This window comes from Brachyhypopomus gauderio, chromosome 10 (assembly GCF_052324685.1).
Source record: "Brachyhypopomus gauderio isolate BG-103 chromosome 10, BGAUD_0.2, whole genome shotgun sequence".
Taxonomy (NCBI): Eukaryota; Metazoa; Chordata; class Actinopteri; order Gymnotiformes; family Hypopomidae; genus Brachyhypopomus; species Brachyhypopomus gauderio.
In genome coordinates this window covers 13,590,423-13,603,123 of record NC_135220.1, presented here as the reverse complement: position 1 = coordinate 13,603,123, position 12,701 = coordinate 13,590,423, and positions in this window count along the sequence as shown.

Genomic DNA, 12,701 nt, shown 5'->3' with positions numbered 1-12,701 from the left:
GTCCCACGGGGGTGGATGGATAACGTCCATGATGAGGGAGCCCTGTGGTACCTGCATCCTTGTGTTTCAAAGTGCATCAAGGGGATAGATGAAGATTAGGTGAATGTTAAAAAGCATATTTTGAAAATAATATTTTAATGTTAAAAAACAGCACCAAGTCTTTACCTAAAAAGGAGTTTCACTCACTTTCATGGTCCTGGGAGTCTCTCACTCAATTTAGCATTGGGCGTGCTAGTTGCAAGCCTTAACCAAATGTTATATCCCTCCACCTCTGTGTTAAAAATGTACAATTTGTAGAAATAATGTTTTAATAACATTCATTAATTTCCAGTACAGCTTACAGGTGCAAAGCTGACCAAGTTAATTCAGTGCCAGTTTACCAACAGAAAGAAGCATGACCCCCTCTGTGCCATATGCAGTGCTCCAGACACAGTGAGATAACAGGGAGCCGACCAAATGCATTTAGAAACACACACAGCCATTATCAAAAGGCATTTTGGAATGCATGTCTGCTGTTTCAGTGTCAGCGAAGCCACTGCTGTCAAATGCACTGATTGCTTGGAAGTTTGTTTCACACCCCCTCTTAGCGCATGTGGTGACTGCTCAGGTAGGGAGATCCTCTGGGAGGACAGCTGGTGCACCTGCTGTGGTTGCTCCTGCTGCATTATGTTTGATACAGCAGAATCTACTCAGCAAGCACATCAGTTGTAGAGAAAGATAGCATGTGTCACCACAAACGCACACTGCGTGCACACACACACACACAGCCTGATCACACCAATAGCAAGAGACTAAAATAACAGCACGAGACCAGGCTGTACCAAAGGCATATCCCACTGTTCACATCTCGATTAATCCCTACAGCCAGATGTCTGACAATGTTCACAGGGGTTTTTATACTATTAGGGATTAGAGTTCATTCCCTTCAGCAAACACATGGATAGACAGGGTCTGGTTTTGAGTGTCCTGGGGTGTCTAACACATCTATTGAGCAACCATTGTGAAATTCACACAGCCCTATGAGCTATTCCACCAATTCCCTGCTTAGACCCCAAGGATCCTCTACAGAACCCCTGGCTCAGCCTGAATCTGACATCGTCACTGTTATGAAACTGGATGACATCCATACACAGAGTTGAGCTCCTGTGCCTTTAGTTGAATGTGAGAAGGTTTTAAACCATCTTTCAACCCCCTTCATTACTCATTTATTAAATTAATACCAAAATGATGTTAATTGAATTTAATACATATACAATATAACCTTTATGGAAATGAGAAATTATAGCACATATAGCTCATGACTGAAAACTGTACTTGAGACATGGAAGTGAGACTGAGAACAACTGAATGTTGTCTAAAACTGTAACTTAGAGCTGAGCTCTGCTGGGCACAGTCTTACAGTTGTGATCAAATTTATTCAACCCCCAATGCTGCGAAGGGTTTTATGGAATTCAGTGCACATTTGTAATTGTGTTCATAATGAAATCTTACAAGGACTTGTTAAAGAACTAAATGCAACTAAGATAGCATCAATTTTTTTTGTCATAAAGTATTAAATGGCCTTTTTGTGATTTCTTCATTGACACAATTATTCAACCCCTTTACGACTACCACTCCTAAGAACAGAGGTTCATTCCAGTGTTTTCCATCAGGTATTGAAAACATCTGTGGATGTCAACGAGCAGCAATCAAGCATGATAAGCACCAATTAGGCAGATTTAAAAGGACTGTGATACTCAGCTCCTTCTAGACATCTACTGGTGTGTTTCCAAGCATGGTGAAGGCAAGAGAATGGTCCCAGAAGACAAGAGAAGAGGTTATTGCTCTTCACAAGAATGGCAATGGATATAAAAAGATTGCGAAGTTGTTAAATATTCCAAGAGACACTATCGGAAGTATCATTCGCAAGTTCAAGTTAAAGGGCACAGTGGAAACGTTACCTGGTCGTGGCAGAAAGAAGATCCTGACCGCGACTGCTGTGCGCTACCTGAAGCGTAATGTGGAGAAAAATCCCCGCGTGACTGCTAAGGAACTGAAAAAAGACCTGTCAGATGTGGGCACTGAAGTTTCAGCTCAGACAATAAGGCGCGCACTGCATAACGAAGACCTCCATGCCAGAACGCCCAGACGCACCCCCTTGCTGACTCCAAAGAACAAGAAAAGTCGACAAAAGTCATGTGGACAAGCCACAAAGGTTTTGGAACAGTGTACTGTGGTCAGATGAAACTAAATTAGAACTGTTTGGGACAATGGACCAGCGCTATGTTTGGAGAAGGAAGAACCAGGCTTATGAACAAAAGAACACCTTGCCTACTGTGAAGCATGGCGGGGGGTCAATTATGCTTTGGGGCTGTTTTGCTTCTAATGGTACAGGAAAGCTTCAACGTGTGCAGGGTACCATGAATTCCCTTCAGTACCAGGAGATCTTGGAGGAAAATGTGATGGAGTCAGTCACAAACCTGCGGCTTGGGAGACGTTGGACCTTCCAACAGGACAATGATCCGAAGCACACATCCAAGTCCACTAGAGCATGGTTGAACATGAAAGGCTGGAACATTCTAGAGTGGCCATCGCAATCACCAGACTTAAATCCAATTGAGAACCTCTGGTGGGACCTAAAGAAGGCAGTTGCAGTGCGCAAGCCTAAGAATGTGACTGAACTGGAGGCTTTTGCCCATGAAGAATGGGCTAAGATACCCATAGGTCGCTGCAAGACACTTGTGTCAAGCTATGCTTCACGCTTGAAAGCTGTCATAACTGGAAAAGGATGTTGTACTAAGTACTAAAAAATAATGTCACTAGGGGGTTGAATAAAACTGATAATGATGTGAGCACAGTAAAGACATTTGTGGTTATTCCATCATAAATATTATGTTATGTTTGTCTAATTTATAAGTGCCTCTTTGATATAATTGTAAATAAGATGACTGAAATGATCAAAATCAATGTCAAACTGGCCAAAACACTTTATTTCAGTGGGGGTTGAATAAATTTGATCACAACTGTAGATCTACGGATACTGGTGTAGGCTTAAATAAAGAAAGGAGGAAAACAGAATCCCCCCCCTTGTGTTTAAATGTAGCTCTGTGAGGAGATAGGCAGTTGTTGGCAAAGTTAATTGCGCAGTTGGATCGATTCCTCGGGCACAGATTGCCAGAAGTGCTGAGATATTCCACCTCTCCAAATAATCTACAATCATGCATCGGAAGGCAGATCTCGCTGTGTAGAGGGACTGAAATAGCATGTCACTTCTCTTCACACAGACTCATAGCAGTCTGTCATGTCTTCCCTTATCTGCCAGTTTGTCATTCGTGCTCACCTCAAAGACAGCATGTAGATTAAAGTGAAGTGAAGGACAAATTGCACACCAGTGATTGTGTGGTAAAACTTTCTCTTCTTGAGAGTCGGTGAGGCTCCTTTTTCACTATATATGTAAATCTTGTATTACGTTTTAATGAACGTGATTATTGATGAGGTTGAGGTTGGAGTAAATATACCACAGTAGCACAGAACAAGAACACAGTACAAGAACACAGAGTGGCCTGAACTGTTTGAATGCCAGACTAATTCAGCCTCACCTGGGGCTCCTTTTCTCTGGCTCCTGGTGGCCTCGTGTCCGCATGTTTATATCCTGTTGCTTTTTGTCAGCAGTGATGTGACCCCAGGCTGACCCCTCGATGTGGGTGGACATCACTCAGGCTGACCCCTCCATGTGGGTGGACATCACTCAGGCTGACCCCTCCTTGTGGGTGGACATCATTCAGGCTGACCCCTCGATGTGGGTGGACGTCCTTTAGGCTGACCCCTCGATGTGGGTGGACATCATTCAGGCTGACCCCTCGATGTGGGTGGACGTCCTTTAGGCTGACCCCTCGATGTGGGTGGACATCATTCAGGCTGACCCCTCCATGTGGGTGTACATCATTCAGGCTGACCTCGTCCATGTGGGTGGACATCATTCAGGCTGACCCGTCCATGTAGGTGGACGTCCTTCAGGCTGACCCCTCCATGTGGGTGGACGTCCTTCAGGCTGACACATCCATGTTGGTGGACATCATTCAGGCTGACCCGTCCATGTGAGTGGACATCATTCAGGCTGACCCCGTCCATGTGGGTGGACATCACTCAGGCCGACACATCCATGTGGGTGGACGTCCTTCAGGCTGACACATCCATGTGGGTGGACATAATTCAGGCTGACCCGTCCATGTGGGTGGACGTCCTTTAGGCCTTGTTGTGATGAGAAAGTTGTAAAATAAAACAGCAATAACAGCCACACAGGCTTGCACTCCAGAACAGGCCTCATTCTCCCGCCAGCTGAAGTCCAAAAAGACGCCTGGGTCTGGGTTTGATATTATCACAGAAGAGGCAGCAGAATTGCCTTTGATGAAGGAAAATCTTGAAGAGTCAGTTACTGTTCTGCCTGACACAGACCTTGTCGTTGGGATTGTGTGTGGAGAAGTAGGGACTGGACTGGAGTGTATATGGACTGTAGAGTGTAGAGACACAAGGTGGCGGACTGGAGATGGCGGACTGGAGATGCCTGGTGAAGTTTGACAGGACCCAGAGCACTAGCAGTGCCTCTAACCACGCACCCTGCTCAGCAGAAGCTCTGATGTTTGTTTACTTTACCTTTGTTTACTTTGCTGATAACACAACAAAACTGTTCATTGACTCATGTGTATAACATAATACAAAATGGGCATTTTCATGATGATTCAAAAACATCATGAGGTTTTTTTCCTCTGGTCCTGCTGAGCTCCAAAGGGCCATTCCTGAAGAGGGTGGTTGGCATTCATTAAAAGGTCACTGTCAGTGATGCAATTTTGAGTGCATTAAAGACGTCGGGGGAGATCACAGTTAAAGCAGTAATTGAGAAACTATGATCTTTATCTGAACTGCCAAACTAAACTTGTGCCTTTCTGGGGTTATTAAACAGAATGAGGAAGATTCTTAGGACGTAGTCCAGTCCTGCTGTACATCAGTGAGCCTGCGATACAGTGTGCTCACGTCAGACCTGCAGGCAACGGCTGATCGAGTTTCTACTTCAACTGACCGATACAAAACACCACACTGTTCATTTGACACTGGCTCATAATGTATTATTTTGAGTTTGAACACGAACAAAAAAAAATGAACACTGTAGCATGGAAAAAAAAAAACCTGTGAACAGCAGGGCTGAAACCCAACACCCGGCCCCAGCCGGCGTAACGCCATACAGACAGGAAATGGTGGAATCTTCGAAACAACACTGTGCCTAGTTCATGGTAGAAAGAGGCAGCAGAGCGGTTGGGCGTGGCCCACGTGGCAGTGCTGGTGGCGGGACGGGACACGTCGCCATGGACGTGACGGCGGAGCGCGTGTGATGAAAGATAATCCAGCAGCAGATGTGTGCCACTCCCCCCCCCCCAACCAAGCAAACATAATGAGTCACCGCCGTCTCTCCTACACACTATGGCCTGCCTAGCGCCTCCACCGCCCACGTCACCATGGCAACAATCCTTCTCACCCAGCAGCTCTGCGATGCATCATTATCATTGTTGCATGTGCACAGTAGAGAGGGAGAGAGAGAGAGACAGAGATAGGGAGGGAGGGAGAGAAGGTGGAGGAGGGTGAGAGCAGGAAGCATAAGCGTAATCAAGTCATACCAAAAGATCCAGAGGTAGTGATGGTCAGTAGTTTTATTTTTTCAGTTTTTGTGGTGGTTTAAGTACAATTCCATCTCAAAGTGCAATTCTGCTGTGATTAATAAGGTGTAAAAATGAATGAACATTATTTTTTAAACTTTATGTAATTATCACATTATTATTGCCTTAAATTACATTCATAAAAATAATTGGATTTAATATTGCATATGGAAATACATTTTTCATATTAAACTATTATATTTTTTTATATTGATTTAGCATTTGTTATAAAAATAGTTCTGATGATCACTGGAGACAGAACATGTTTCCTTGTCCCAGTGGTTCATTCATGCATCTCATGGTCATTTATCACAGCACACAGCTGAACTTCACTCTCACCTCCTCAAGTATAAATTTTAATATGAATTCTAATCAGCACCAGGAAATGGCAGAAATAACCACTGCTGTGTGGAAACTAACTTTGTCTTTATTGACTGGGCTTTTCCAACCCGATGAGTAACGGCTCTTCTGTAGCGACTCCGCTGTGTTCTGTGGACGCATGTAGTTTGGTCCTGGATAAAAATAACGCCTGCCACATGTTTGTCTGTGGTGATGAAAGAATGGACCAGGGCCTCCACTAATATCGCTGGTGAAGTCCAGCCCTTCTCAACAGATGCACACTACGCTGCATGGATGGTGTGCAGATCTTTGGTCTCCAAAACTGCAATAATTCAACATGGCATAAATTCTACTAGGTGTTGAAATCGTTCTGTCTTGGCCCATGTAGACAGGATAGCTTCTCACAGCTTTGAGAAGGTTGGAGGTTCTGACGTGCTCTGAACACCCCGTTCTACCTCATCCCAGAGATGCTCTGCGGGATTATGATCCGGTGACTGTGAAGGCCAAACAAGCAATGAAAACTCTCTGTTCCTGGAACCAGTCCATAACTACATGACCCTTGTGGCTTGGTGCATTGTCCTGCTGAAAGTGTCCTTCTGCCACAGAGTAAACAGCTGCCATGAAGGGATAAATGTGGTCAGATACAATGCTTAGGTAGGCTCTACTGTCCAAACCTCCATCCACAAGTATCAGAGGAGCCAGGGTGTGCCAAGAAAACACTCTCCTCACCACTACTCTTCATCCACCAGTCTGAACTGTTGACTTCTGACAGGAAAGGCCCATCGATTGATGCTGGTTGTGCACAAATTTCCATTCAGTACGGTACAACAAAAATCGGAATTCATATGATCAGGTTTTCACCGCTCAGCCAGTCCATTTTTTGCTCTTTTGCCAGCTAGAATCTCGCCTTTGTGTTTCATTTAGGCTGCGGTGGCAATTAAGATGTTTCTCTGCTGATGTTGTTTTAGCCCATCTGCACTAAGAAATAACAAGTGTATTTGGACACATTAGTAGGAACACCACCATTGCTCTTGGCTGCAAGTGGCTCTATTTCGTTTGCCAGAACGATTCTTGACATCGTCCTCTGACCCCTTTCATCAGTGAGTTATTTTCTTCCACGGTATGATCTTCCGTGATCCAACCATTGTCGATGTCCTCTTGACGCTGTTGTACAAGAAAGTTGCAGTGAAATACTGCAAAGACACACCACTGAAAAAGCAGGAAATGTGAACAAACGTCTGAGGCTTTTTTCACATTTACTACTAAGATACAAAATTCAAGTGGTGGATGACCATGTGGCAAATGACACCAGGCAGGGCCCAGTGCACTTGACTGGAACTGATGTGATTACATCATTTTAGTGGGCGCACCCTTGCGCCAGTGACGACGTGTCGAGTCTAAACCTAGCTTCAGGGGGCTTTGACAGCCTCTCATTGTGCACACAGTAGTGCACACTGTTCTGACCCTCGCTCTGACGTGGGTCGAGATCTGGAACCAGAGATAGCACAGCCCAGACAGGCGTAAACATGCAGTCCGACACGTGGGCCTGTATTTCGATGCCTGTATTTGCAGAAGCATCACGGTTTCAACAGAGGATTTTCCCCTCATCCAGGTTCAAAGTGACTATGAACGGAGGTAAAAAGAGCTGATGAAGTCTGACATTTTTACTGGATATCAGCTTCCCCCACCTTTCCTCCTCTGTGCCAAACATTCAGAAGTCAAGGAGAGTTGCTAATTCACACAATGAATACTTAGCCTACATAATCAATACCTGGGTAAAGCAATGCCTGAGAGAATCAGTTTTCGCACCTGAGTTTGCATTATTTTAAACAGTAATAAAAAAAAAGTGGCAATGACGATAAAGATTAATCTTATCTTATCTTATCTTAATAGCTACAAAGCATTAAATCTTTGTGTGGCAGCGAGCTCCTGAGCTCAATACTCACCACCCACATTAAAAAAAAAAACATTTTTGTGTTGTTAAGTTGGCATGTTGTAGCCTATATTTGGCTCATAGTGCAGAGCTGTTTGATCAAAGCATACTGCATTAAGTCATTTGCCACACAGTGGGATTCTTTTTGAATTTCCACGCCACGTTTCTGTGTGCGAAATGCACATCACCAGCACTGTTCCTCTTCCTCTCCTTGACCTTTTTTTCTCCCTCACCCTCCAGCTCTTTAGTGAAACAACCTTGGGAATGAGAAAGGTGCTCTATAAAGGCAACAAAGAAAGAAGCAGAGACACCTCTTCCACGTTACAACACTTTGTCCTCTTGTGTGCTCTCTGACACTTGCTGTTCACATAGTCTTTTCCTGTTAAAGATTTTGCCTTCTTATAACACTCTCAGTCTGTTCTGCTGTCCCGGAACTACAGTGTAGTCAGCCAGAAAGACGCAGCCCACTGCCCCACTGTCTGCATGATACAGGAACCTGTATCCTCATGTTTGTTTGTATATCATGCTGTTTGTTCATTGAGCTTTTCTCTTGTCTTCTTCACTAGGACTTTGTGAGCTTTTTAGACTGTACTCAATCAATAACAACCCTGAATAATGAATCACAGTTGCAGGAAGGCCTTTGACTTTGAGCCCACATCTTAAGTCACCAACCCACATTGAAGATAAAAAACCATCTAAAAACAGCTATATTAAGAACTGCAGGAGAACGTTGAGAGATCCATGAACAGAGACCATCCTAATACACGCCATGCTCTCATGGTCCTGTTCACATCAGAGCCACAGAGTGTTCGTACCCCACACATCCTGTATATATCCCCACATATCCTGCATACATCCTCACACATCCTGTATATGTCCTCACACATCCTGTATATGTCCCCACATATCCTGCATACATCCTCACACATCCTGCATACATCCTCACACATCCTGTATATGTCCTCACACATCCTGTATATGTCCCCACATATCCTGCATACATCCTCACACATCCTGTATATGTCCTCACACATCCTGTATATGTCCCCACATATCCTGCATACATCCTCACACATCCTGTATATGTCCCCACACATCTGGGTATGTCCTCACCAGTGATGCTTAGTTACCTTGTAAAAGTAATCCAATTACTGATTACTCCTTTAAAAAGTAACTTAGTTACGTTACTGATTATTTTAAAAGTAACTACATTAGATTACAAGTTACTTTAGTAGTTACATTCAGCAGCAAAATTAGATTTTTCCAATACTCATTTTATTGGAAGTGCATTTTTAACAGTAACAATGTATCTCCTGACATTTAAATAATGTATCTCCTGACATTACGTTTGTGTCATTATTTGTAAATGTATTTGTAAACGTAATACAAGCGAACTATTCAGTCAGACAACTATTTGTTGTGAAACAAAATACAATTACAATTTCAAGCATTTTCAAGTACTTTAGCCAAAATTCCAGCATTTTTCAAACCTGGAAGAGACTGCAACATTAAAATTGGTCAGGTAAATGTTCATTCCCCTGTTTTTGAGGGGTATTTCTTTACACTACCACACAGAGCCGGAGTGGCTAATCGGGAGATTCAGGAGGATTCCCAATGGGCCGGCTCATGTCAATCTCTAGTTTTAGCCGAATGGGAGGGAAAAATAATTTTGGGCCGGATTTGGGCATGAAACTCCCGGCCTGAAAAGGGGCCCACTCCGGCCCTGCTACCACATATCGTTTCGGAGAAAACTGCTAAGGAAAATTTACTAAGGAAAATAAAAATAGTAACGCACGGTTATTTGGATAAGTAACATTAATCTGATTACTGGACTGGAAATAGTAACTCGTTATATTACTCGTTACTGAAAAAAGTGGTAAGATTAGAGTAACTCGTTACTAGTAATGCATTACTGACATCACTGGTCCTCACACATGCATATGGAGACAACAGGTAGGGACATTATCCATAGTTCTGGCAGACACTATTGGCCTTTCATCTCCTTTAATCAGTGTAGTTACAATTAATCACAGCAGCCAATTCATCCCCAGTGCAGTCACAGTGGGCAGCTAAGGTAGGTTGACTGAAAGCAGATTATGCTTTTTGTTAGCCAAATGTACTGGCTGCCAAACCTCCAACATAAATGCCCAAGTTGGGAGTTATTACATGAACAATATGCTGCCTCTTTATTCTCAGAGACAAAAGCATGTCACTATATGCATGTGACTAGACTATGTTTTATGTGTGTGTGTATACTCTTGAGTAACATCACTTTATTTGACTAATTTTAAGAGTTACTGGAAACATTTAATACAAACAGAACAGTGCCCAACAATATTCATAACTGGATTAAATGTAAATAATTAGGTCCTATATGGCCTTTGTGGTTAATTGTAGTGCTATTAGCAGACAATTGATAGACTGCCCCTTTGCTTAACCTTTCGACATCTAATACATTCATTCTCTCTCCCCACTCTCTCACTCTCTCTCTCTCTCTCTCTCTCTCCCTGTGCCTCCTCACTCTCTGTCTCACTCTCTCACTGCCTCTCTCTCTCTGTCTGTCTCTCTCTCTGTGCCTCCCCATCTGTCTCTCTCTCTCTCTCTCTGTCTCTCTCTCTGTCTGTCTCTCTCTTTCTGTCTGTCTCTCTCTCTCTCTCTCTTTGTCTGTCTGTCTGTCTGTCTCTCTCTCTCTCTCTCTCTCTCTCTGTCTCTCTCAATTGAATTCCATTCAATGGTGCTTTATTGGCATGACAAATATGTACATTTGTATTGCCAAAGCATACAATGGTAAAATATAATAAAATAACATAGTAAAGTAGAATAATAATAAAGTAAAATAGTGGCTATATTGTCCACCACTGTTTCCATAACTGATATTTATAATAATAGTTATGATAATAATCTCTCTCTCTCTGTCTGTCTCTCTTTCTCTCTGTCTCTCTTTCTCTCTGTCTCTCTCTCTCTGTCTGTATCTCTCTCTCTCTCTCTCTCTCTCTGTCTCTCTCTGTCTTTCTCTCTCTCTCTCTCTGTACTCCTGCTGACATCACACAATCCCCTCCACCTTCCTCCAGCGGCATGGCGGCCACTGTCTCCATGGCGATTGTTAATCCCCCATCAGAGCTTTGGCCTCAGCAGTGTGGTTGGCGTGGAGACTTACAGAGTCTCCGTGGAGAGTCTCCACCCATCTTATCTCTGCTGCTCATGCACTGATCCACACCAGCCTCACTCCTCTCCCAGCCGCTCCACCTGCCGCTCCACCTGCCGCTCCACCTGCCAGCACAGGTTTTCAACACTAACCCCATAATGCACTTTCTTGAACCCCTGAATTTGTCAAAATAAGTAAGTGTGTCAGGTGTGTAAGGTCCATGTGTACTTGAATAACAAGTGAGGTTGTGTAATAAAAGACTGTACAATGAAGTTTATGCTGAAGTGAATCAGAATAAACGCTCACGCTGTCTTCCAACATCATCCTTGGATCCAAAACAAAATACCATAGCCAACCAGCCAGATCTTGTGTGATGACACAAGTGTCTAAGCACTTGACTCTTTCCTATGCAGTAATATCTTCTTAAAAGTTTCAGTGTTTTGTAGCATGTCTCGAACTTTTAATCTGAATGAAATGAGTTTTATTTAGCCCACTGGTAAACATTCATCTCAGATCACAATGAGTCCTTGAAGCTGTAACTCTAACAGCACAGTCATCCCAAATGTGCTTGACACCATTTTCTGATAGTTGTGTCTCTGAGGGCTCTATTGGGAACAAACATATCAGCTTGAAATGAAGCTCACCCTTGTCTGGAGTGTGATTTGATGAAGATGTGAATGAGAGAAACTGACACTGTATTATGCAACACACATATATACACAAAGCACACACACGTTCTGATGTACGCACACGCACACACAAGCTCTGCATGGCCAGACCTTTGAATTATTCAGATTAAATTCATAGTGAGTGAAATGATAGAGTAGCTATTGTGGTTCTTCTGACTCTAAAGTGGCCAAACAACATTTGCAGGCAGATGTACTCCGAGACACTTGAGGTCCGGCCTGTGAATGCACTGCAATGTAAGGTAGGGCTTAATTGGGACTTCCTGACATGGCCAGTTGGTGAGTTAACATGCCAAACCAGTGATATGGGTGAGAGTGTTGAATTTCACAGAATTTTCATATGTATCTACTGTGGACTAAACTGCAGTAATAGGAATGCAAATACACCCTTGTCACATTTCATAGTGACAAGCATATGCATTCAGTTTTACTGTCCTTGATATCATTCTGGCCTGGAGTCTTTAGTTTAGTGTTTGGTCTCTCTCTCTCTTTCTCTCTCTCTTGCTCTCTATCTGTCTTTCTCTATCTTTTTCACAAACTCTCCAAGAGAGAAAAGAATCATGGTGATATGACTACAAGATCACTTCAACACTTGCCAATCACTGTTCTCTTAATAAAACAGGTCATGTGAAGTCCCACAAAAACGACGATCGTCCCGTCGACGGCGTCAGCTAACAACCGCACGCCCGTTTGACTGCAACCGATGCCAGGATGGAAGCGTCTGCTCCTCGGCCCGCGCAGACACACACACTACAGGAGGAGCTGCTGTATCCGGCAGTCATGAAGAGGCCCGTGTGGCCGGCGGGCTGGAAGAGTGCTGGCAGGTGCCCCATTACATCGACTGGGCAACTTCACTCGGCAGTAATGAGCCGCATGGCTTTATTAGTCATATCTCATATTGCAGCTCCACC